We start from the raw sequence: 21,852 nt of genomic DNA, 5'->3' as shown, positions 1-21,852 counted from the left end.
GTTCAATGTGAGTGAGCTGAACCAGCAAGCCTTTCTCACGATTAACTGAGTCCATGAGCAACAATACACTTTTTATTTGCCTCAGTAATTTTACATGGCCTGTTTGTGAAGTTAATGCTTGGATCTTGTGCGTTATATTAAAGGTGAAACTGTCTCCATTTGTCACCAATTTAACTTGACACAGCAACATTGCCTGCATTGATTTCTTGCACTTGAACACTGTACTGTGTTGCAACATTCTCCAGCACAGTCGTTATAAATCAGTGAGTAGGTGAGGCTGTCAGGTATTTTGAATTAATCTTAAAGTGAAAATGTGCTTTGCAGTATGAGGTGTAAATGAGTTTTGAACCACATTCTAAGATGTAATTACTATTTAACAACAACTCTGAAATAACTGAAAATGTGAATTCTCATTTGTTTAAATAAATAGCTCAACCATTTAATTTTTTTTCTTTTTTGTTGATTCCTCAGTATTTTAGTTTAGGAACTGAAGAAAAATTAAGGAATATACAATATGAGCATATGAATTATGCGCAAGAGTTGAGTTACTTACCCCTGCTAATTCATTGATTTGATGTGAACTAACTGCATTCCCATCTGATTCATCTCGTTTAATAACCTCTACCTACCCTTGCCTTTTTAAAAAAAAAATCAGACACACTGCTGTCACTGCCCTGTGAGAAAGAGGATTCCCAAGACTCCTGACTGAGGAAAGCTAGGGAAGTCCATTCGGCCTGCTGCCCTTTCACTTTGGTGCCATTTTTCAGCACTGCACAGTGTGGTGAACTACATATACCTGTCTGGACACGCACCCCCCGCTGACTGCTCCTGTGGCTCCTCCCACTGACCGTGGTTCCTCCCACAGACCCCGGTATAAAGGCGATTGAAGCCTGAGCCCAGCCCTCAGTCTCCAGGATGTAGCATTGTGGTCAATTGCTGCTTGTTCTTTCTTCCAGTCAATAAAAGCCGATATCTCGCCTCACGTCTCAGAGAGTTATTGATGGTGCATCAATTTTATTGACTGGAAGTTTTAAAACATGGAAAGTATTTTATGTCCGGAAAAATTGGACTTGGACCCCCAAGCCCCTGAAGCAGCTCTTGCCTTTGAACTCTGGCTTGCATGCTTCCAATCATACTTGGAAGAGATTCACGTGACTGAGCCCGCTATCATGCACAAAATCCTCCTTTCCAGGGTCAGCCCGAAAGTATTCTCCCTTATCAGAGACCTGCCGACCTACCAAGGGGCACTGGACGCCCTCAAAAGACAGTACCTGCGGCCAGTGAACACCGTCTACGCAAGACATCGCTTAGCGACGTGACGACAGCAACCCGATGAGTCGAGCGCCGAGTTTCTCCGAGCCCTACAGACACTCGTGCGAACTTGCGACTGCAAAGCTCTCACGGTGGAACAGCATGCGGAGCTCCTGGTAAGAGGCGCCTTCGTTACGGGGATCAGGTCAGTGTACGGGCGCCAGCGGCTGCTGGAAAATGCCGATCTTACCTTACGCTCGGCGATCGAGACGGCTGACACGCTGGAGGCCGCTCTGCACAACACTGATGCTGTCCAGCCGCGTGATACCCCGCAGGTCCCGTGGACACCTCAGACCCTGCAGCCGCCGGTTCCCGCGAGCGAATTTGCCAACACCGCTGCCAGTCGTGATTCCACGAACTCCCCGAACCCAACCACAACTGCTGCCGGTTGCAACTTCTGTGTTACTTCTGCGGACTCGGAAAGCACCCCTGAAAACGCTGCCCAGCCTAAGAAGCGACCTGCTCCAGCTGCGGGAAGTAGGGCCATTTCGCCAAGGTCTGTAAGTATAAACCACGAGCGGGGTCGGGCAGTGCTGCGTGTGAGGCATGGGGGCTGCCATCTTGCCTGCCCGGATGGGGGCAGCCATCTTTGTCGACGCCACCTCGCCCCACCCCCGACCCACGGGTGCTTACCGGGCACCAAGACGGCAGTTCAACTCTGGCCTCCGTAACCCTCGACCAAAGCGCCCCACATCAGCTTGCAAGGTCAATGATGGACATCCTGGTGGTGGGGCACAGGACTAGCTGCCTGTTTGACACGGGCAGCACTGAGAGTTTTATTGACCTGGACACGGTGCAACGCTGCGGACTTGTGACACGGCCGGTAAGCCAGAGGGTCACCATGGCTTCTGGGTCGCATTCCACAGACATCTGGGTGGGTTGTGTAGTGACATTGGTGGTGCAGGGCACAGAATATCGGGACTTTGCGCTACTGGTCATGCCTCAACTGTGCGCGCCTGTGCTATTGGGGCTGGACTTCCAGAGCCACCTCGAAAGTGTGACTATGGCATATGACGGGCCCCTCCCACCACTCACTGTCAGGAATCCTCAGTTTTGTGGGACTTTGTCATATACCCCGCTACTGACCACACACACACACTGAACCACACATCCCACCCAGCACCATGCCGACAGCTGCGCTACTGACACCACTTGCAGCCACTCCACCCTCAAGATCCCTCCCCCACTGCTGTTCGCCAACCTGACCCCCGACTGTAAACCTGTGGCAACTAAAAGCAGGAGGTACAGCGCGGGGGACAGGGCCTTCATTCAGTCAGAGGTGCAGCGGCTGCTCAGGGAGGGGATCATTGAGCCAAGCACAAATCCTTGGAGGGCCCAGGTGGTTGTTGGTCGGACCGGGCAGAAAAATAGGATGGTCGTGGACTATAGCCAAACCATCAATAGGTTCACGCAGCTTGACGCGTACCCCCTACCCCGCATCGCGGATATGGTCAACCAGATAGCTCAGTACAAGGTGTACTCGACCATAGATCTGAAATCCGCTTACCACCAGCTCCCCATCCGCCCAGAGGACCGCCCCTACAGCGCCTTCGAGGCGGGCGGCAGGTTCTATCACTTCCTGCACGTCCCATTTGGTGTCACAAATGGTGTCTCTGTCTTCCAGAGGGAAATGGACTGGATGGTGGACCAGTGCCAACTGAAGGCCACATTTCCCTATCTGGATAACATCACCATCTGTGGTCACGACTGGTTGGATCACAACGCCAACCTCCAACGATTTTTCCAAGTGGCCAAAGCCCTGAACCTTACTTATAACAGGGACAAGTGTGTGTTCGGAACCACCCGACTCGCTATCCTTGGGTATGTCGTGGAAAACGGGGTCATTGGCCCTGATCCCGACCGTATGCACCCTCTGTTAGAACTCCCTCTTCCCACCACCTTCAAAGCCCTCAGGCGGTGCCTGGGCTTCTTTTCCTATTACGCCCAATGGGTCCCCCATTACGAAGACAAGGCCCGCCCCCTGGTCAAGTCTACCACTTTTCCCCTCTCTGCCGAGGCCTGCGCGGCCTTCAGCTGCATTAGAGGGGACATTGCCAAAGCAACGATGCACGCGGTGGATGAGACCATTCCCTTCCAAGTAGAGAATGACGCCTCCGACTTCGCGCTGGCTGCTACCCTCAATCAGGCAGGAAGGCCAGTAGCATTCTTCTCTCGTACCCTTCAAGGCCCTGAAATTCGGCACTCTGCAGTGGAGAAAGAAGCCCAGGCCATAGTGGAAGCTATTAGGCACTGGAGGCACTATCTCGCCGGCAAAAGGTTCACCTTGCTGACCGACCAGCGCTCAGTTGCGTTCATGTTCAGCAACCAACAGCGGGGCAAAATCAAAAATGATAAAATTTTGCAGTGGAGAATAGAACTCTCCACCTACAACTAATGATATCCTGTACCGGCCTGGAAGGCTCAATGAGCCCCCTGATGCCCTATCCCGGGGAGTGTGTGCCAGCGCGCAGCTCGAACAGCTATACGCCCTCCATGCACATCTTTGCCATCCGGGGGTCACTCGATTTTACCATTTCGTGAAAGCCCGGAACCTTGCCGTACTCCCTTGAGGACATCAGGACGATGAGCAGGGACTGCCAAGTCTGCGCTGAGTGCAAACCGCACTTCTACCGTCCTGAAAAGGCACAACTTGTCAAGGCCACCCGCCCCTTTGAGCGACTGAGTGTTGACTTTAAGGGCCCCCTTCCCTCCACCGACCGCAATGTCTACTTTCTCAACGTTATCGACGAGTACTCGCGGTTCCCCTTTGCTATCCCCTGCCCCGACACCACTGCCACGTCCGTCATAAAAGCCCTGCGCCACCTCTTCACTCTGTTCGGATACCCCTGCTATATCCACAGTGATAGAGGGTCCTCCTTTATGAGTGACGAGTTGCGCCGGTTCCTTCTAGCTAGGGGCATTGCTACTAGTAGGACCACGAGCTATAATCCCCGGGGAAATGGACAGGTGGAGAGGGAGAATGCCACAGTGTGGAAGGCCACACTTTTAGCCCTTAAGTCAAAAGGGTTGCCGGTCTCTCGATGGCAGGAGGTCCTCCCCGAGGCACTCCACTCCATCCGCTCTCTGTTATGTACGTCCACCAATGCCACACCTCACGAGCACCTATTCTCTTTTCCCAGGAAGTCTGCCACTGGGACCACCCTACCAGCTTGACTGACATCCCCAGGGCCAGTGCTGCTCCGGAAACATGTGAGGAGCAATAAATACTCCCTGCTGGTCGAGAGGGTTCACCTTCTACATGCGAACCCCCAGTATGCCTACGTGGTCTTACCTGATGGGCGGGAGGACACGGTCTCCGTCCGCGACCTGGCGCCCGCAGGAGCAGCCGACCCCTACCCCGAACACTCCACGGTAACTATGAACCCTGTACCCGAGGTGACACCGCACACACCGAGCGCTACACAGACTCCTCACGACACTCCTATACCAGGCGTCTCGCACGCGCATATACCAGCCACCTCGCACACACATGAGGGATCACTGACGCCTAGTGGACTGACACCTCCAGTTAGGCCGGAACCAGCACAACCACCGTCTCCGGTGCAATCACCACCGGCACCTGTGCAATCACAGCCGGTGCTACATAGATCGCAGCGACAGATTCGAACACCTGATAGACTTAACCTGTAAATATACTTGTAAGAAACTTCGCCCCATGGGGACTCTCTTTTAAAACAAAGGGGGGGTGAATGTGGTGAACTACATATACCTGTCTGGACACGCACCCCCCGCTGACTGCTCCTGTGGCTCCTCCCACAGACCCCGGTATAAAGGCGATTGGGGCCTGAGCCCTGCCCTCAGTCTCCAGGATGTAGCATGGTGGTCAATTGCTGCTTGTTCCTTCTTCCAGTCAATAAAAGCCTATATCTCGCCTCACGTCTCAGAGAGTTATTGATGGTGCATCACACAGTGACTAATCCCATATCCTTTACTGAGTTGTAGAATTGTAAAGCACAGAATTAGGCCCTTCACCCAACACACACACACCCACACCTGGAGGAACTCATCAGGCCAGGTAGCATCTATGGAAAGGAGTAAACAGTCGATGTTTTGGGCAGAAACCTTTCTCTGGACTGGAAAAAAGATGAGGAGTTGGAGTAAGAAAATGGGAGCTACTCTGACTCCTCATCTTTTTTGTTTCTCTGGTCCCAATGCAGGGTTTCAGCCTGAACCGTTGACTGTTGACTCTTTTCCATAGATGCTGCCTGGCCTGCTGAGTTCCTCCAGCATTGTGTGTGTGTTTGCTTGGATTTCTCAACATCTGCAAGTTTTTCCCTTGTTTGTGATTGGGCCTTCACCCCTCCCTTTTGTCCATTTACAGAAATCCCATTTGCCCACGAGAACCATCTATTTATTTAGTGATACCGGGCGGAGCTGGTCCTGATGGCCCTTTGAGCCACGTTGCTCCAGCAACCCCCAGAAACCAAATTAACCCTTAGCTCGTCGAGGGACAATTGATAATGACCAATTAACCTCCCCAGTATGTCTTTGGAGTTTTGAAGGAAACTGGAGGGCCCAGAGAAAACCCATGCATTCCACGGAGAGGATGTACAGAGACTCCTTACAGAACAGCGCTGGAGCTGAACTCCCAATTCTGGAACGCCCTGAGCTGTAATAGTGTCACACTAACAGCAGCGCTACCATGGCGATCTTACACCTTTCCTTACTTCCCCTCTCCACTTTCCGCAGGGAATGCATTCTCCGTATCTCCCTTATCCACGTCCCTCCCTGCCATCTCCTTCCAGCCACTTACTCCTGCAACCAATTCACCTGTTCTGCACCTCCCTTCACCACCATTCAGGATCCTAAACAGTCCTCTAGGTGAGGCAGTCCTTCATCTGTGAATCCAGTGGTGTTATTTATTGCATCTGGTGCGCCTCCTCTAGTTCAATAATACTTGACACATAGATCGGGCAATTATTTTGTCCAGTACCTTTGCTTCATCCACTGTAGCAGCTGGGATATCCCAGTGGCCAGCCACTTTACTTCCAGTTTCCATCCCCACACCAGCATGGCCTCCTCTGCTGTCCAGCTGAGGTGAGATGTAGATAGTGGAACAGCACCTCATCATTTCCCTTGGTAGGTTTCCATCCTGACATCATGAACATCGATTTCTCTGACTTCAGGTAATCACTGCCTTCTGTCCCTTTTTTTCCCTTATTCCACCAGCCCCCATCATGCTATTTCTTTTGCTATCCCAACCTCACAAGCTGACCATTACCCACCACATTCCTCCCTCCAGGTTCCCTCCTCACCTCCTTTCCTTTATTCCATGGGTCCACAATCCTCTCCAATCAGATTCCATCTCTTTCAGCCCTTTGTCACTTCCACCTGTCACCTCCCAGCTTCTTGCATCATTCTTCCATTGCCCTTGCCTCATCTGCCTATAACCTGCCTTAACTGGATCCACCTGAATCCACCTGTCACTCATCTTGTGTTCCATTCCCTCCCATCCCCCATCTCTCCCCTGTTTTTTGATTCAGTCCTGATGAAGGGTCTCATCCCAAAATATATCCTTCCATTGATGTTGCATGACCTTCTGAATTCATCAATGCTTTTTCTCTGTTGCTCCTTCTATACCTTGCCTATACGAGTGTCGGTCTAAATGACTCTTAACCATAATAATTGTATCTGATTCCATCATTTCCTCCTCAGTCAACAGGTTCCAGATATCTACCACATTCTGTATAATAATTTTAAAAATTACCATTAAGTTTCTTCCTAAATTTCCTACCTCTCATCTTAAAGGTATACCCTCTTGCTTGTGATGCACCTACCATGAGGGGAAAAAGATATTGACTCTCCTCCCTATCTGTTTCTGATGATCTTGTATACTTCTTTCAAATCACTTCTCAGCCTCCAGAGAAAGCAAGTCCAGCCTGTCCAATCCTTCTCCCTAATTATAGTTCTCCAATCCCGGTAATATCTTGGTGAATCTCCTACATTCTCTTGAGCACAATCACATCCAGAGTCTTTTGATACCCTTAATATCTACGGGTAAAATTGTGTTGGCGCGTAGCCAAGTGGTTAAGGTGTTCGTCTAGTGATCTGGTGGTCACTAGTTCGAGCCGTGGCTGAGGCTGTGTGTGTCCTTGAGCAAGGCACTTAACCACACATTGCTCTGCGACGTCACCGGTACCAAGCTGTATGGGTCCTAATGCCCTTCCCTTGGACAACATCGGTTGCGTGGAGAGGGGAGACTTGCAGCTTGGACAACTGGCTTCATTGAGTCCACTGGCTCATTGTCCTTATATTCTTTGATGGTTCATTATCCAAGTATTCATTACTAGCATTCTTACAGCTCTTTCAATGTGTCCTCCTTTTTCTTTGCCTACTTTATTATATCCGTAAACTTTGTATTTTTCCCTTGTTCTCCCTTCAACAATCTGATGTTGCAAAACTCGTGTCTGTGATGATTTTTTTTCTTAATTGCAGTGGTTCTTGGTTCTTAAGTTGTCCCTTTATTAATTAATATGAGAATATTTGCAGTGTTTAGATATCACATGAGTCTTTGAACTCCCACCTATTTTTCTGATCTGCCAGTGGTTAGTGTTCCTAAATGACTTTTTGAATATTGCCACTGCATCTAGGTCAAAACATACACATTCATTAGTTGACTTACTTTTGCAAACACCTTGGCAAATTCCTGAATTTTATTGCTATATATTAGCTCCTGTGGTATATGGTATGTCATGTTTCATGTTATATAGTGGCTTCAGTCAACTAGTCAATGTTTAATGTGACACCAGTTGTTTTTGCAAACTGAATTGTTAGAAAATCAGATATGTAATCTTCCAGACGTTCCCAACTTGTGCCGACTCATTTCCTGAAACACATGTTTAGGGCTAATTTCTATCACTATTGCAGCCATGTCCTCAGTAAGCTACAGCACAGAGAGCTGCAAACACCCGTCCATTCCAAGAAATAGAGCATGTATCGATTTGTACCAGTAATCTCACAATTGAAATGCCAAGGCACGGAACAACTTAACCCTTCAAGATCCTTATTTGAAAAGTCTTTGCAGGTTATTTAATATCTGGTTTGGAAAAAGTACTCATACTTTAAAGGAAGCATGAAAAATAAACAGCTGTCTACAGCTGTGGTGTCAGTGTTATTAATGAGAGACGAATTAACTGGCATGGCTTTTGAGTGTAAGACCTTAATTGCAAATTTTGTAGAGAGGTTCCACTGGCATAATAATTAGACTGTATCATCAGTAGAAACCAGAAGAACCTGACACTAAACAATAAGATCATGATTGATTCTCTACTTTAAGTCCACTTTGCAATCCAATTTCCATTTCCTTTGAACTCCTCAGTGTCCAAAATCCTATTGACACTTCTCATCTCTCCAACAGTTTTCTGCTTTCCTGGTCCAAAACGTCAGCTGTTTATTCCCCTCTGTAGATGCTGCCTAGCTTACTGAGTTCCTCCTGTATTTTGTATGCATTGCTCAAGATTTCCAACATCTGCAGAATCTCTTGTATTAATAAAAAAATCTTTAATTTTATATGTTCAAATGTGGTCCATAATGTTCACTATCAATATTAAATACTGTAAGGCTTGGGTGCATGTGGGAGTGTAGAAAAACCAGACTAAAAGTCTTACAGCTAGATTGGAATTGTAAAGGATTTGCGTTCTGTTTTATTTAACATGGAAGGCTTTAACAATTACAATTAATCACAGGTTGAAATTTTAAATGTCTAAAAGTGTACATATGTATGAGCTGGTTAAGGTTAGTGTATCAAATGGATTCTTTACAGTATGTGTCAGTTACAATAAGCAGAATAAGTGAACTGGAACATCAGTAAACCAGAAGTTTGATGTGAGTGCCTGGAAGTTCCTGTTTCATATTTTTCAGAACTCCACAAAGACTGAGCATGTGCATTGGAGAAAATCAACTTTGAAAGCGGAATAAAGAGCAAACCTATTTGAAATGTAAGTCCCCTCAAATCAGCTTGTTGGTTTTGGACTGAAAGTACACCTACTTCTTAACAATGCAATATTGTAGTGTGCTAAACATTACTGGGAATTATACACAGGGCAGGAATTTACATGGCATATCATAAGCTTGAATGCAATATACATACTATCAGATTTCTGTACCAGTCCAGCTACTAAAAAGTGCAGTTAAGTTTTGCACACAAATGCTATTGCATTTAATTATTTTCTCTTTATTACTGGTGACTCCACAGCTCTGGTCAGGAATGTATTTTCCATATTTCATGAAATGAGTTGATTGAGTGGTGCAGTGGCACTGGGGCAAGAACCCCCTAGTTCAGCTGAGTCACAGGGAAAGACGAGGTGTAAATGGGCATGTGTGGGAGATTGATTACAAGGAACTAAGTGGGGGAATGAAAGCGGTCACTGATTTCATGGACCGAAACGCCAACGGCTCTGATATCACTTTCCATAGGCTGTGCACACCAGTGGCAGTCCAATCATATTCTGAAAATGGCCAATGTTGCCATGAAAGCATAAAACCCTAAGATAAGTAATAAGTGATATGTTCTCTGGAGCTTGCCCCACCATTAATTAATGAGGTCATGATTAATACTGTTTCAAATCCTATTTCCTTCTAAATTCCACAAATCCAGAGATCTATTGATATCCATACACTTTCTGCTCTCTACGGTACACTGTAACCACAATACTTGTAGATTCTCTTGTGGTTGTAAAACACACTTCGTACAATTGACAAACTTTAAAGATTGGTAGTACCTGGAAATTGTACCTCAAGTAAGTGTTCATAGCCTACTGCTCTACTCTCTCTATATCCATGACTGTATGGCCAGGCTCAACTCAAACAAAATCTATGAATTTGCCAATGACACAACTATTGTTGGCAAAATTTCAGATGGTGACATGGAGGTGTATAGGTTTGAGAAAGACCAGCTGGTTGAATGGTGTTGAAACAACAACCTTACACACAATGTTGATTGTGGACTTCAGGAAGGGGAAGTTGAGAGAACATACACCAGTACTTATTGAGAGATTGGCAGTGGAAAGTGTGAGCAGTTTCAAGTTTCTGGGTGTCAATATCTCTGAAGATCTCTGCTGGGCCCAACACCGACACACTATGGGTGGTATCTAATCACTGATATCTCTTGTGCACAAGCCAAAGCCACACAATATCCCCAGGCCATAACAGTAACTCAGCTTTCAGACACCTGTGCTCGAGATGGCTTACAGGCTTTTAGAACTAACCAGGAAACCATATTCAAAAATGTGCCAGGACGGATGGGTCTCATCCACTTTGTGGTGACTAGATGGATCAGGAGTATACTTCGCTCTCTCCTGGCATTCTACCAAAGCCTTTCTTGTCTGCTGGCACAGGTGTTTGCAAGCTTCTGGATAAAGAGCTGTTTGAGATCATCCTGTGAGGCAAGTTGTAGTCTCCTCCACTGAAACTCAGCAGTCTTCCTTCAGCCATGCAACAGGCATGTGTAGGAACATTAGGCAACACGAAAACAGTCTCCCGGTTAGATGACCTTTCTATATAATAGCACAATATTTTTGTTCCTAAAGCTCCAGCTTGTCTTGTTTTGTTTAAATCTGCATTGCAGTTAACTCCAGAGGGAGTTAGCATAGACATAATGAGTATTGTGCTCAGATGAGTTGAATAAAATTTCCTTCTTCCTTTTCCTGTCCTGCGGTATTATGCCATATAATATGGATGGGGCCAAGTCCGTATGACAGCTTTCAACAATCTATCAGTGGTATTGATGTCGAGAGTATCATTGCAGCACACTAATGTACTGCACAGTCACACTTTCACATCCAAGTCATGAGCTGTGTTGACTGTAGATCTGGTTCTTGCTGTCCATTGGTGTATTTGGTAGTTCAAATGCAGTTGGAATAACAGACTACTGGAAAATAAAGACATCCTGACTGATGCCAAGCTATTAGAATTAATTCACATGACACACACCAGCTGTACGGTGCTGGAATAAAATCCCATTAAGCTGCAATATATTTCAGTGTTCAGACACAGTTCCCATAAGGTTAAATGCATACAGCATGTCGGCATCTTGCACAGGATGAAATTGAGCAATCCTTCCAAAACTATATGCTTACTCAATCCAGTGCTCTATAGGGATAAAGTTTTGAATAGATGGCACCATGTAGCAAAGTGCAAAAATCTCTACCTCTAACCACAATGCAAATGAAGACTCTAAAAAGATCCTTTTGCCTGGGTCCCACAGACATCTCCAATTTCAAGTTAAACAGATATCACCTATATAAAGATTAACTTTATTTGTCACATGTACGTCAAAACATGGTGAAATATCATTGTGCATCAATGACCATCACAGTCTGAGGATTATGCTGTGTGGTGTCAGCCCGCTAGTGTTACACTTCTGGTGCCGTCACAACTCACTAAGCCTTCCCCTAACCATATGCCTTTGGAACGTGGGAGGAAATTGAAGAGCCCACACGGGTCACAGAGAGAACGTACTGTACAAACTCCCTACAAACAGATGATTGCTGGCATTGCAAAGCATTGTGCTAACTGCTGTGCTACCATTGCAGCTATAGTAATACCAGTGTTGAACATAAATCTGCAGGTGCTGACTGTGGTACTGCAGCCTTATTTAGGAGGCAAGTGGAAAATCAACAAACTGCATTCATGGAGTCATTTACTAAAAAGCTGCAATGCTGAAGGAAAAATATACAGTACATTTGTCAAACTCCAAATTTGGTGAGAAACACTCCCAAACCTGCTTACACACTTTCAGCTTTGCATTAAAAGTGTTTCAGCTTGTAAAGATTAGCTAAGAATAATCAGGGATCCTTTAATTCTTGCAAGTTAGATATTTAAAGACTAACATTAATCCATAGAAAACAAGCTAAACCACGCTGAACATCTTTGGTTTTGGACAAGAATTCTAAACAGGATATAAAGAAGAGCAATTATGCATATAGTTCATTAGTTTGAAGGGCAAAATCTGGAAAAAATGGCAAGCGAAACATGAGCATTGAAGGGTATCAACTAATACAAGATGACAAATAGTTTAATAAGGTAAACCTGCGTCAGGACTTCAAAAGACACCAAGAATGCAGGATAAAAGAGATGAAGAGAAAAGTAAGGAAAAGTAAATTCACTTAAAAGGGAAACTATGTTAATTTAAAAATCAACATCTTCTTTTATCTAGTACCTGTAATAGGTCCAAAAGCTTCAGAGCTGAAGATAGATAGATAGAGGTAGATAGATAGATAGATACTTTATTCATCCCCATGGGGAAATTCAACTTTTTTTCCAATGTCCCATACACTTGTTGTAGCAAAACTAATTACATACAATACTTAACTCAGTAAAAAATATGATATGCATCTAAATCACTATCTCAAAAAGCATTAATAATAGCTTTTAAAAAGTTCTTAAGTCCTGACGGTAGAATTGTAAAGCCTAATGGCATTGGGGAGTATTGACCTCTTCATCCTGTCTGAGGAGCATTGCATCGATAGTAACCTGTCGCTGAAACTGCTTCTCTGTCTCTGGATGGTGCTATGTAGAGGATGTTCAGAGTTATCCATAATTGACCGTAGCCTACTCAGCGCCCTTCGCTCAGCTACCGATGTTAAACCCTCCAGTACTTTGCCCACGACAGAGCCCGCCTTCCTTACCAGCTTATTAAGACGTGAGGCGTCCCTCTTCTTAATGCTTCCTCCCCAACACGCCACCACAAAGAAGAGGGCGCTCTCCACAACTGACCTATAGAACATCTTCAGCATCTCACTACAGACATTGAATGACGCCAATCTTCTTAGGAAGTACAGTCGACTCTGTGCCTTCCTGCACAAGGCATCTGTGTTGGCAGTCCAGTCTAGCTTCTCGTCTAACTGTACTCCCAGGTACTTGTAGGTCTTAACCTGCTCCACACATTCTCCATTAATGATCACTGGCTCCATATGAGGCCTAGATCTCCTAAAGTCCACCACCATTTCCTTGGTCTTGGTGATATTGAGACGCAGGTAGTTTGAGTTGCACCATATCACAAAGTCCTGTATCAGTTTCCTATACTCCTCCTCCTGTCCATTCCTGACACACCCCACTATGGCCGCGTCATCAGCGAACTTCTGCACATGGCAGGACTCCGAGTTATATTGGAAGTCTGATGTGTACAGGGTGAACAGGACCGGAGAGAGTACGGTTCCCTGCGGCGCCCCTGTGCTGCTGACCACTGTGTCAGACCTACAGTCTCCCAACCGCACATACTGAGGTCTATCTGTCAAGTAGTCCACTATCCAATCCACCATGTGAGAGTCTACTCCCATCTCCGTTAGTTTGTGCCTTAAGATCTTGGGCTGGATGGTGTTAAAGGCACTAGAGAAGTCAAGGAATGTAATCCTCACAGCACAACTGACCCCCTCTAGGTGAGAGAGTGATTTGTGCAGCAAATACGTGATAGCATCCTCCACTCCCACCTTCTCCTTATACGCAAACTGAAGAGGATCCTGGGCGTGCCTGGTTTGTGGCCTCAGATTCTGTATTATCAGCCGCTCCATGGTCTTCATCACGTGCGACGTCAAGGCAACAGGTCTGAAGTCATTCAACTCTTTTGGTTGTGGTTTCTTCGGTACCGGGACAATACAGGATGTTTTCCACTGTCTGGGTACTCTTCTCTGCTCCAGGCTCATGTTGAAGATGCGCTGTAGTGGTTCTCCCAGCTCAGTCGCACAGGCCCTCATTAATCGTGGGGAAACTCCATCCGGTCCAGCCGCCTTGCTGGTACAGATCTTCCTCAGTTGACCTTCCACCTGTGCAGCCGTAATCCTGGGCGAGGGCAAGGTCTCCTGTGAGTGGCTATTTTCCTGTGAGGGAAGTAAGCCTGGTGTGGATTTCTGCGGTGAGGATGAGATTGAGCTGTCGAACCTGTTGAAGAAGTTGTTCAGCTGGTTCGCTTTCTCCACATCTCCACTTATGTTCGCCCCCCGCTTTGCACCGCATCCGGTGAAAAGAATATTCAAAAGAAGCACTTTTGAAGAATATTTAAAATTTAAAATATTTTAGTCAGTTTACACACAGCTGTGTCTAATGAACAGTAAGCTAAATGGTAGGAAAATCTGTATTAATAGTATTAAATTGAGAGATGATGGGCAAAAAACCCTCTTTGAGGTGTGTCATCGAATCTTTTGCATCACTCTGAAAGGACAGTGTTACGTCATTGTTGTATTTTGTCTGCAATATGGCACTGCACCTGTGTTGCAAGGCACCACCTGAGTCCTATGATGTCAGACATACTGTCCTAGATCCTCAATTTGACTGGGATTAACTGTGTTTTCCTGTGGAAGTCCTGTATTCCATAACTACCCTGGAAATATCTTTCATACATTTGCCTTTGCTGTTCCACTAAATTCCTCTTGGAATCCCTGGTGCCTGAAGGGTTATGCAGGCACAAGCACAACATTCTCTTTAGAAGTGAGTAAGAGATACCGGCTGCTGGGAGAAGGTTATGAAAAATTTCCTTATTGTTTAAGTTGGTTTAAATATTTTTTATTTGTTCTGTATGCTACCAAAAATTGTGAAAGAAATATTGTACTATTCGGTAAGCACAAATTGACAAAGTGAGAAGATTATTCTTGTAGTGCTGATATGTTACCAGTGCTTTCAAATTAAAAAACTGCCATAGTCCTGTGGCTGCAGTGTGCACAGAGAACGGAGGTTTTGGAAGTCCCTCACTTTTGCTGTGTAAAATGTTTTGCTGCTATTTGCAGGATTGATGGTGATTGATTAGATGGAGCATTGATTATACTGATCTATAGGGATTTGATTACGAGGCAGCATTGGAATTTGAGAAGTTTTGAGGATGTGCTGTAACTGAAATGAGTTTAACCTGTGTGCTTTTAATATCTTCTGTTTGTAAATCAGAAGATATTATGGAACAGGGGAAGATTTGTTAGTTATGTAGGGAAGTGTTTAAACTTATTTAGCAGGGGAATGGGACCCAAAATTAACATATAATTGGTGGAGAAGTGTCTTTAAATAGAGGAGAAATGTCTGTCAGTCTGGTAAACAGAGCTTTGATTTGTTGAGTTTGTCCAGCGTTTTGTGTTTGCTGTTTAAGATTTGCAGCATCTGCAGAATCTCTTGTTGATGGCCATGATAAGGCACATGAGAGGAATGCAAGGCTGAATCACTCACCTTAATGGTTGGAATCTGACTACTAAGACCGATGAACTTAGAGTATTGATCAGCATGTGGAAATAAGATATCACAGAGAAGGGCAAAAATGGCAACTCAACATTTCATGTTGTAGCAAGTACAGATTTGACAGGGCAAGGAATGCTGGGAGATGTAGGGGATGGGGTAGCAATGCAATATTGATTAAGGAATCCATTAATGCTAATAATATAGAAAGATTTAAAAATATGACAAAATGGGTACAATGGAGGAACAAAAAGGAGATGGTCACTTTATTGGTGATGTAAAAGGTATGACCACATTAATGGGGTTATATTATAGACCACCCAATAGTCAGCGAGAATTAGAGGAGCAAATCTGCAGAGAGATAGCAGACAACTGCAGGAAACATAAAGTTGTGATAGTAGGGGATTTTAATTTTCCACATATTGATTGGGACTCCCATACTGTTAAAGGTCTAGACAGGTTAGAGTTTGTAAAATGTGTTCAGGAAAGTTTTCTAAATCAATATATAGAGGTACCGACTAGAGAGGATGCAATATTAGATCTCCTATTAGGAAACGAGTTAGGACAGGTGATGGAAGTGTGTGTAGGGGAACACTTTGGTTCCAGTGATCATAACACCATTAGTTTCAACTTGATCATGGATAAAGATATATCTGGTCCCTGGGTTGAGGTTCTAAACTGGAAAAAGGCTAAATTTGAAGAAATGAGAAAAGATCTAAAAAGAGTGGACTGGGTCAGGTTATTCTCTGTCAAGGATGTCATTGGTAAGTGGGAGGCCTTCAAAGGAGAAATTTTGAGAGTGCAGAGTTTGTATGTTCCTGTCAGGATTAAAGGCAAAGTGAATAAGAATAAGGAACCTTGGTTCTCGAGGGATATTGGAACTCTGATAAAGAAGAAGAGAGAGATGTATGATATGTATAGGAAACAGGGAGCAAATAAGGTGCTTGAGGAGTATAAAAAGTGCAAAAAAATACTTAAGAAAGAAATCAGGAGGAATAAAAGAAGACAAGAGGTAGCTTTGGCAGTCAAAGTGAAGGATAATCCAAAGAGCTTCTACAGGTATATTAGAGCAAAAGGATAGTAAGGGATAAAATTGGTCCTCTTGAAGATCAGACTGGTCGGCTATGTATGGAACCAAAAGAAATGGGGGAGATCTTAAATCAGTTTTTTGCATCTAAGGAAACTGGCATAGAGTCAATGGAAATAAGGCAAACAAGTAGTGAGGTCATGGAACTTATACAGATTGAAGAGGAGGAGGTGCTGGCTATCTCCAGGCAAATCAGAGTAGATAAATCCCCAGGACCTGACAGGGTATTCTCTCAGACCTTGAAGGAGACTAGTGTTGAAATTGCAGGGGTCTTGGCAGTTATATTTAAAGTGTCGGTATCTACGGGTGAGGTGCCAGAGGATTGGAGGATAGCTCATGTTGTTCCGTTGTTTAAAAAAGCCTCTAAAAGTAATCCAGGAAATTATAGGCCGTTAAGTTTGACATCGGTATTAGGTAAGTTATTGGAAGGAGTACTAAGAGATAGGATCTACAAGTATTTAGATAGACAGGGACTTATTAGGGAGAGTCAACACGGTTTTGTGCGTGGTAGGTCATGTTTAACAAATCTATTAGAGTTTTTCAAGGAGGTTACCAGGAAAGTGGATGAAGGGAAGGCAGTGGATGTTGTCTACATGGACTTCAGTAAGGCCTTTGACAAGGTCCTGAATGGGAGGTTAGTTAGGAAGATTCAGTCGCTAGGTATATATGGAGAGGTAGTAAATTGGATTAGACATTGGCTCAATGGGAGAAGTCAGAGAGTGATAGTGGAGGATTGCTTCTTTGAGTGGAGGCCTGTGACTAGTGGTGTGCCGTAGGGATCAGTGCTGGGTCCATTATTATTTGTAATCTATATCAATGATCTGGATGATAATGTGGCGAATTGGATCAGCAAATTTGCTGATGATACAAAGATTGGAGGTGTAGTGGACAGTGAGGAAGGTTTTCAAAGCTTGCAGAGGGATTTGGACCAGCTGGAAAAATGGGCTGAAAAATGGCAGATGGAGTTTAATACAGACAAGTGTGAGGTATTGCACTTTGGAAGAAAAAAACAAGGTCGAACATATAAGGTTCTAAGGGAAGAGGTAGTGACGACATTTCGGGCTGAAACCCTTCATCAGGAGGGTTCATCAACCCTTCATCAGCTCTCCTGATGAAAGGTTTCGGCCCGAAACGTTGTCACTACCTCCTCCCATAGATGCTGTCTGGCCTGCTGGGTTCTGCCAGCATTTTGTGTTTTTATTGAGTATAGGAGTTGGAATGTTATGGTGAGGATGTATAAGGCATTGGTGAGGCCGAATTTGGAGTATTGTTGTGCAGTTTTGGTCACCAAATTACAGGAAGGATATTAATAAGGTTGAAAGAGTGCGGAGAAGGTTTACAAGGATGTTGCCGGGACTTGAGAAACTGAGTTACAGAGAAAGGTTGAATAGGTTGGGACTTTATTCCCTGGAGCATAGAAGAATGAGGGGAAACTTGATAGAGGTATATAAAATTATGATAGGTATAGATAGAGTGAATGCAAGCAGGCTTTTTCCACTGAGGCTAGGGGAGAAAAAAACCAGAGGATATGGGTTAAGGGTGAAGGGGGAAAAGTTTAAATGGAACATTAGTGGGGGGCTTCTTCACACAGAGAGTGGTGGGAGTGTGGAATGAGCTGTCAGATGAAGTGGTAAATGTGGGCTCACTTTTAACATTTAAGAAAAACTTGGACAGGTACATGGATGAGAGGTGTATGGAGGGATATGGGCCAGGGGCAGGTCAGTGGGACTAGGCAGAAAAATGGTTCGGCACAGCCAAGAAGGGCCAAAAGGCCTGTTTCAGTGCTGTAATGTTCTATGGTTCTATGTTACTGTCACTTCTTTGGAGATGGGGAACCAGATATATAAACATGATTTGAGAATTTTCTGTGTTCCTGGTTAAAGAGACGTACACAAAAATGATGAATTATCCAGCAGATTCAGCAGTATCCACAAAGAAACTGTGTACAGCCTGTTGTGCCCAGCACTCTGAGCAGAGTGAATTAGTTAATCAACATTCCAGCCACACCCAATACAAAGAAGATTACATAGCTCTGTCAAACCAGTGGCCCCTAAACTGAACCCAGTCAGAATCAGAAATCAGCAGATGCAGGAAATCCAGGCAACATACACAAAATGCTGGAGGAAATCTGCAGGTCAGGCAGCATCTATGGAAAAGAGTACAGTCGATGTTTCAGGCCGAAATCCTTCAGCAGAACTGGGGGGAAAAAGATGAGGAGTCAGGAGTTAGAAAGTGGAGGGGGGGGGGGGAAGGGAGAGGGAGAAACACAAGGTGATAGGTGAAACTGGGAGGGGGAAGGGGTGAAGTAAAGAGTTGGGAAGTTGATTGGCAAAAGGAATATAGGGCTGGAGAAAGGGGAATCTAATAGGGGAGGACAGAAGGCCATGGAAGAAAGAAAAGGGGGAGGAGCACCAGAAGGAGGTGATGGGCAGGCAAGGAGATGAGGTGAGAGAGAGAAAAGGGTATGCCATTAAGATTGAGACTACCCAGATAGAATATAAGGTGTTATTCCTCTAACCTGAGTGTCCACCAGAAAAAGCAGGATCTCACAGTGGCCACCCATTTTAATTCCCATTCTGACATGTCTATCCATGGCCTCGTCTACTGTCATGATGAGGCCACACTCAGCAATGAGAGATTGAAAATGCCTTTGAACACCACCACCAGCTGGTTGGCACGGGTTTTCAGAGCCCTACCAGATACTCCATCAGGGTCTGTCACCTTGCAAGGGTTCACCCTCTTAAAAGACAGCCTGACATTGGCTTCCCAGGCAGAGATCTCAGGGTCACAGGATGCTGCAGGGATCCACGTAGCTGTAGTATAATTCTCCCTTTCAAAGCAAACATAAAAGGCACTGAGCTCATCTGGAAGTGAAGCATCGCTGGCGTTCATGATGTTGGGTTTTGCTTTGTGGGAAGTACTGGCCTGCAAACCCCTGCCAGAGTTGACGTGCATTTGAGTCTGCCTCCATCCTCGTCCAGAATTGTACCTTTATTCTTGAAATAGCTCTCCGCAAATCATACCTGGTTTTCCTGTACAGACCTGGGATGTCCAGCTTGAATACCACAGATCTAGCCCTCAGCAGACTACAAACCTCCTGGGTCATCCGTGGCTTTTGATTTGGGTATATAGAATATTTTCTCATAGGCACACATTCATCCAATGAAGTCAGTGATAAAATTCCGTGAACCAAAAAAACACAACTGGTCCTAATGTTCCTCTGGTATAGCAATCTAGCCCTGACGTCTTCAATTTTATTTACCAGAGACAGTGTGTTTGCCAGCAAGGTGGTTGGTAGAGGGAGTTGAAAACCATGCTTTCTTAGACAAACTTTTAAACCAGAGTGACATAGTCTCTTCCACTGTCTTAAAGACTGCAGTTTGAGTTCTGTCGACTTTATATAAGCAATAGATTTTTTAATCACCTTAAAACGATGTTACTAACTATACAGACCTCAGTGGCACTCAGTGGTAGCAGACTGTAACGGGAATATTTGATACCAGCACTTTAGTGTCACATGGTTAACCTGGAACTTATCATTTTCTCTGAACAACTCGCACTTAAGCACTAGGACAGGCAGAGAGCAAAGAAAGGACAAACTGCCAAAGAAACTATCTCTGCACAGTTATCTTGGAAGACATATGAGAGGTACATGGTTCCAATCCAGGGCTCTCTATCTCATTCTTCAAAATCAGACATACTCTCAGGCCAGATGGGGATGGGTGGACATTAACAAGTTCAAAGTCAAGTTCATTGTTCACTGACTACGTTACTCCAGATCACAGTGCACCCACAAAACATATAACATAATCCCAAAATAGTACCATAAATAAGTTAATAAAATATAATTCAAAATGCATGTAGTGCTCAGGTAAACTGTAAAGAACTTGATAACCTATTGACAAGACCTCGGTGGTGGCAGGTTATTCATTAGTCTCACAGCCTAGAGGAAGAAGCTGTTACCCAGTCTGGCAGTCCTAGTTCTGATGCTCCTGTCCCTCCTTCAGTGGGTGAAGGAGATAGTGGGATGAGTGACAATGATCTTCATCTGCTGTGCTCCAAGTAAATGTCACAAATGGTGGGGGGGGGTGGGGGGAGGGAGGAGGAAGGACCCAGTGATCCTCTCACCAGTTTTTACTATCCACTGTAGGGTCTTGTATTTCGATGCCTTGCAACTTCCTTACCACACAATGATACAGGACTCTTGCGGTGATGCTCTTGAAGAAAGTTGTTAGAACGGGGACAGCGAGTCTTGCTTGCCTCAATCTCCTCAGAAAGTGTAGACACTGTTGTGCCTTCTTGATTAGTGAGGAAGTGTTACGGGTCCGGTTTAGATAATCTGTTATGTGCACACAAGAAGCTTTGTGCTCTTCACTCTTTCTACGGCAGAGCCATTGATGTGCAATAGGGAGTGGTCGACCTACGTCTCCTGAAGTTCACAATCACCTCTTTTGAGTTGCCCACATTGAGACTCAGGTTGTTGTTCTCGCATGTCTTGACAAGCCTCTCTACCTCCTCTCTGTTTGCATTTTGTGCTTGTCAGTGACCTTGAAGCAAGCACAACTGGGCTTTCAGCCCAATGCCATAAGAGGATGCATCGCACATCCGTCTGGTGGGCAGGGATGGGTCATAATGGGTGAGCAGTTCATCGAAAGATATTAGTTTTTATTTCCTTGATTGCTTTTTCACATCTTTCTGACAATTCCCACTTTGCTGCTGTCTGTAACAGTAGTGCATTCAATTGGTGCAACACTGTAGCAATATTTGTGAGAAACCAATGGTAGTAGTTTACGAGGCCCAAGTATGACCTGGGTTGTGATACATTATCTGGTTTAGGTGCCTGTAGCACTGCTTCAGTCTTCTTTTGTGACTTATGTACGCCATGCCATGTCCATAGTATGAGATTTCAGTCTTGAAAAACTCAGATATTTCTCTCTTTGTGTGTACACCATACTCAATCAGCCTGGTAAGCACTTTATCAAGGTGCTGGAGGTGATCTTCATCATTCTTGCCTGTCATGATGATGTCATCAAGGTAAGAGTGTGTTCCTGGGCTATTTGGAGAACTTTACCAGATTGCTGGAGCTGATGCGATGCCAAAGGCGAGACGATTATACTGGAACAGTCCCCTGTAAGTGTTGATTGTGAGGAGCTTCCTGCATGACTCATCAATCTACACTTGCAGATCAGCTTGTGACAAGTCAATCTTTGAAAGCCAAAGAAGAAAATGCATCTTCCATTCATGGCGGTGTGAAGTACGCGGCACCAGGTTGATGTTTACCT

At 45.0% G+C, this 21,852-nt stretch overlaps 1 long non-coding RNA gene across 2 annotated transcripts in view; it reads left to right on the top strand.

Moving 5' to 3' along the window:
• The first annotated feature begins 782 nt into the window (after positions 1-782).
• Positions 783-21,852, top strand: part of LOC140725565 (uncharacterized) — a 53,909-nt gene continuing 32,839 nt past the window's right edge. For both annotated transcript variants that reach the window (XR_012098375.1, XR_012098374.1), the window contains exons 1-3: positions 783-2,134; positions 4,452-4,683; positions 9,193-9,269. This is a non-coding gene — a long non-coding RNA (uncharacterized lncRNA). The remainder of the gene's footprint in view (positions 2,135-4,451; positions 4,684-9,192; positions 9,270-21,852) is intronic.

The sequence above is a fragment of the Hemitrygon akajei genome, chromosome 3 (assembly GCF_048418815.1).
Source record: "Hemitrygon akajei chromosome 3, sHemAka1.3, whole genome shotgun sequence".
Taxonomy (NCBI): domain Eukaryota; kingdom Metazoa; phylum Chordata; class Chondrichthyes; order Myliobatiformes; family Dasyatidae; genus Hemitrygon; species Hemitrygon akajei.
This window is presented reverse-complemented; position numbering and strand designations above follow the sequence as displayed.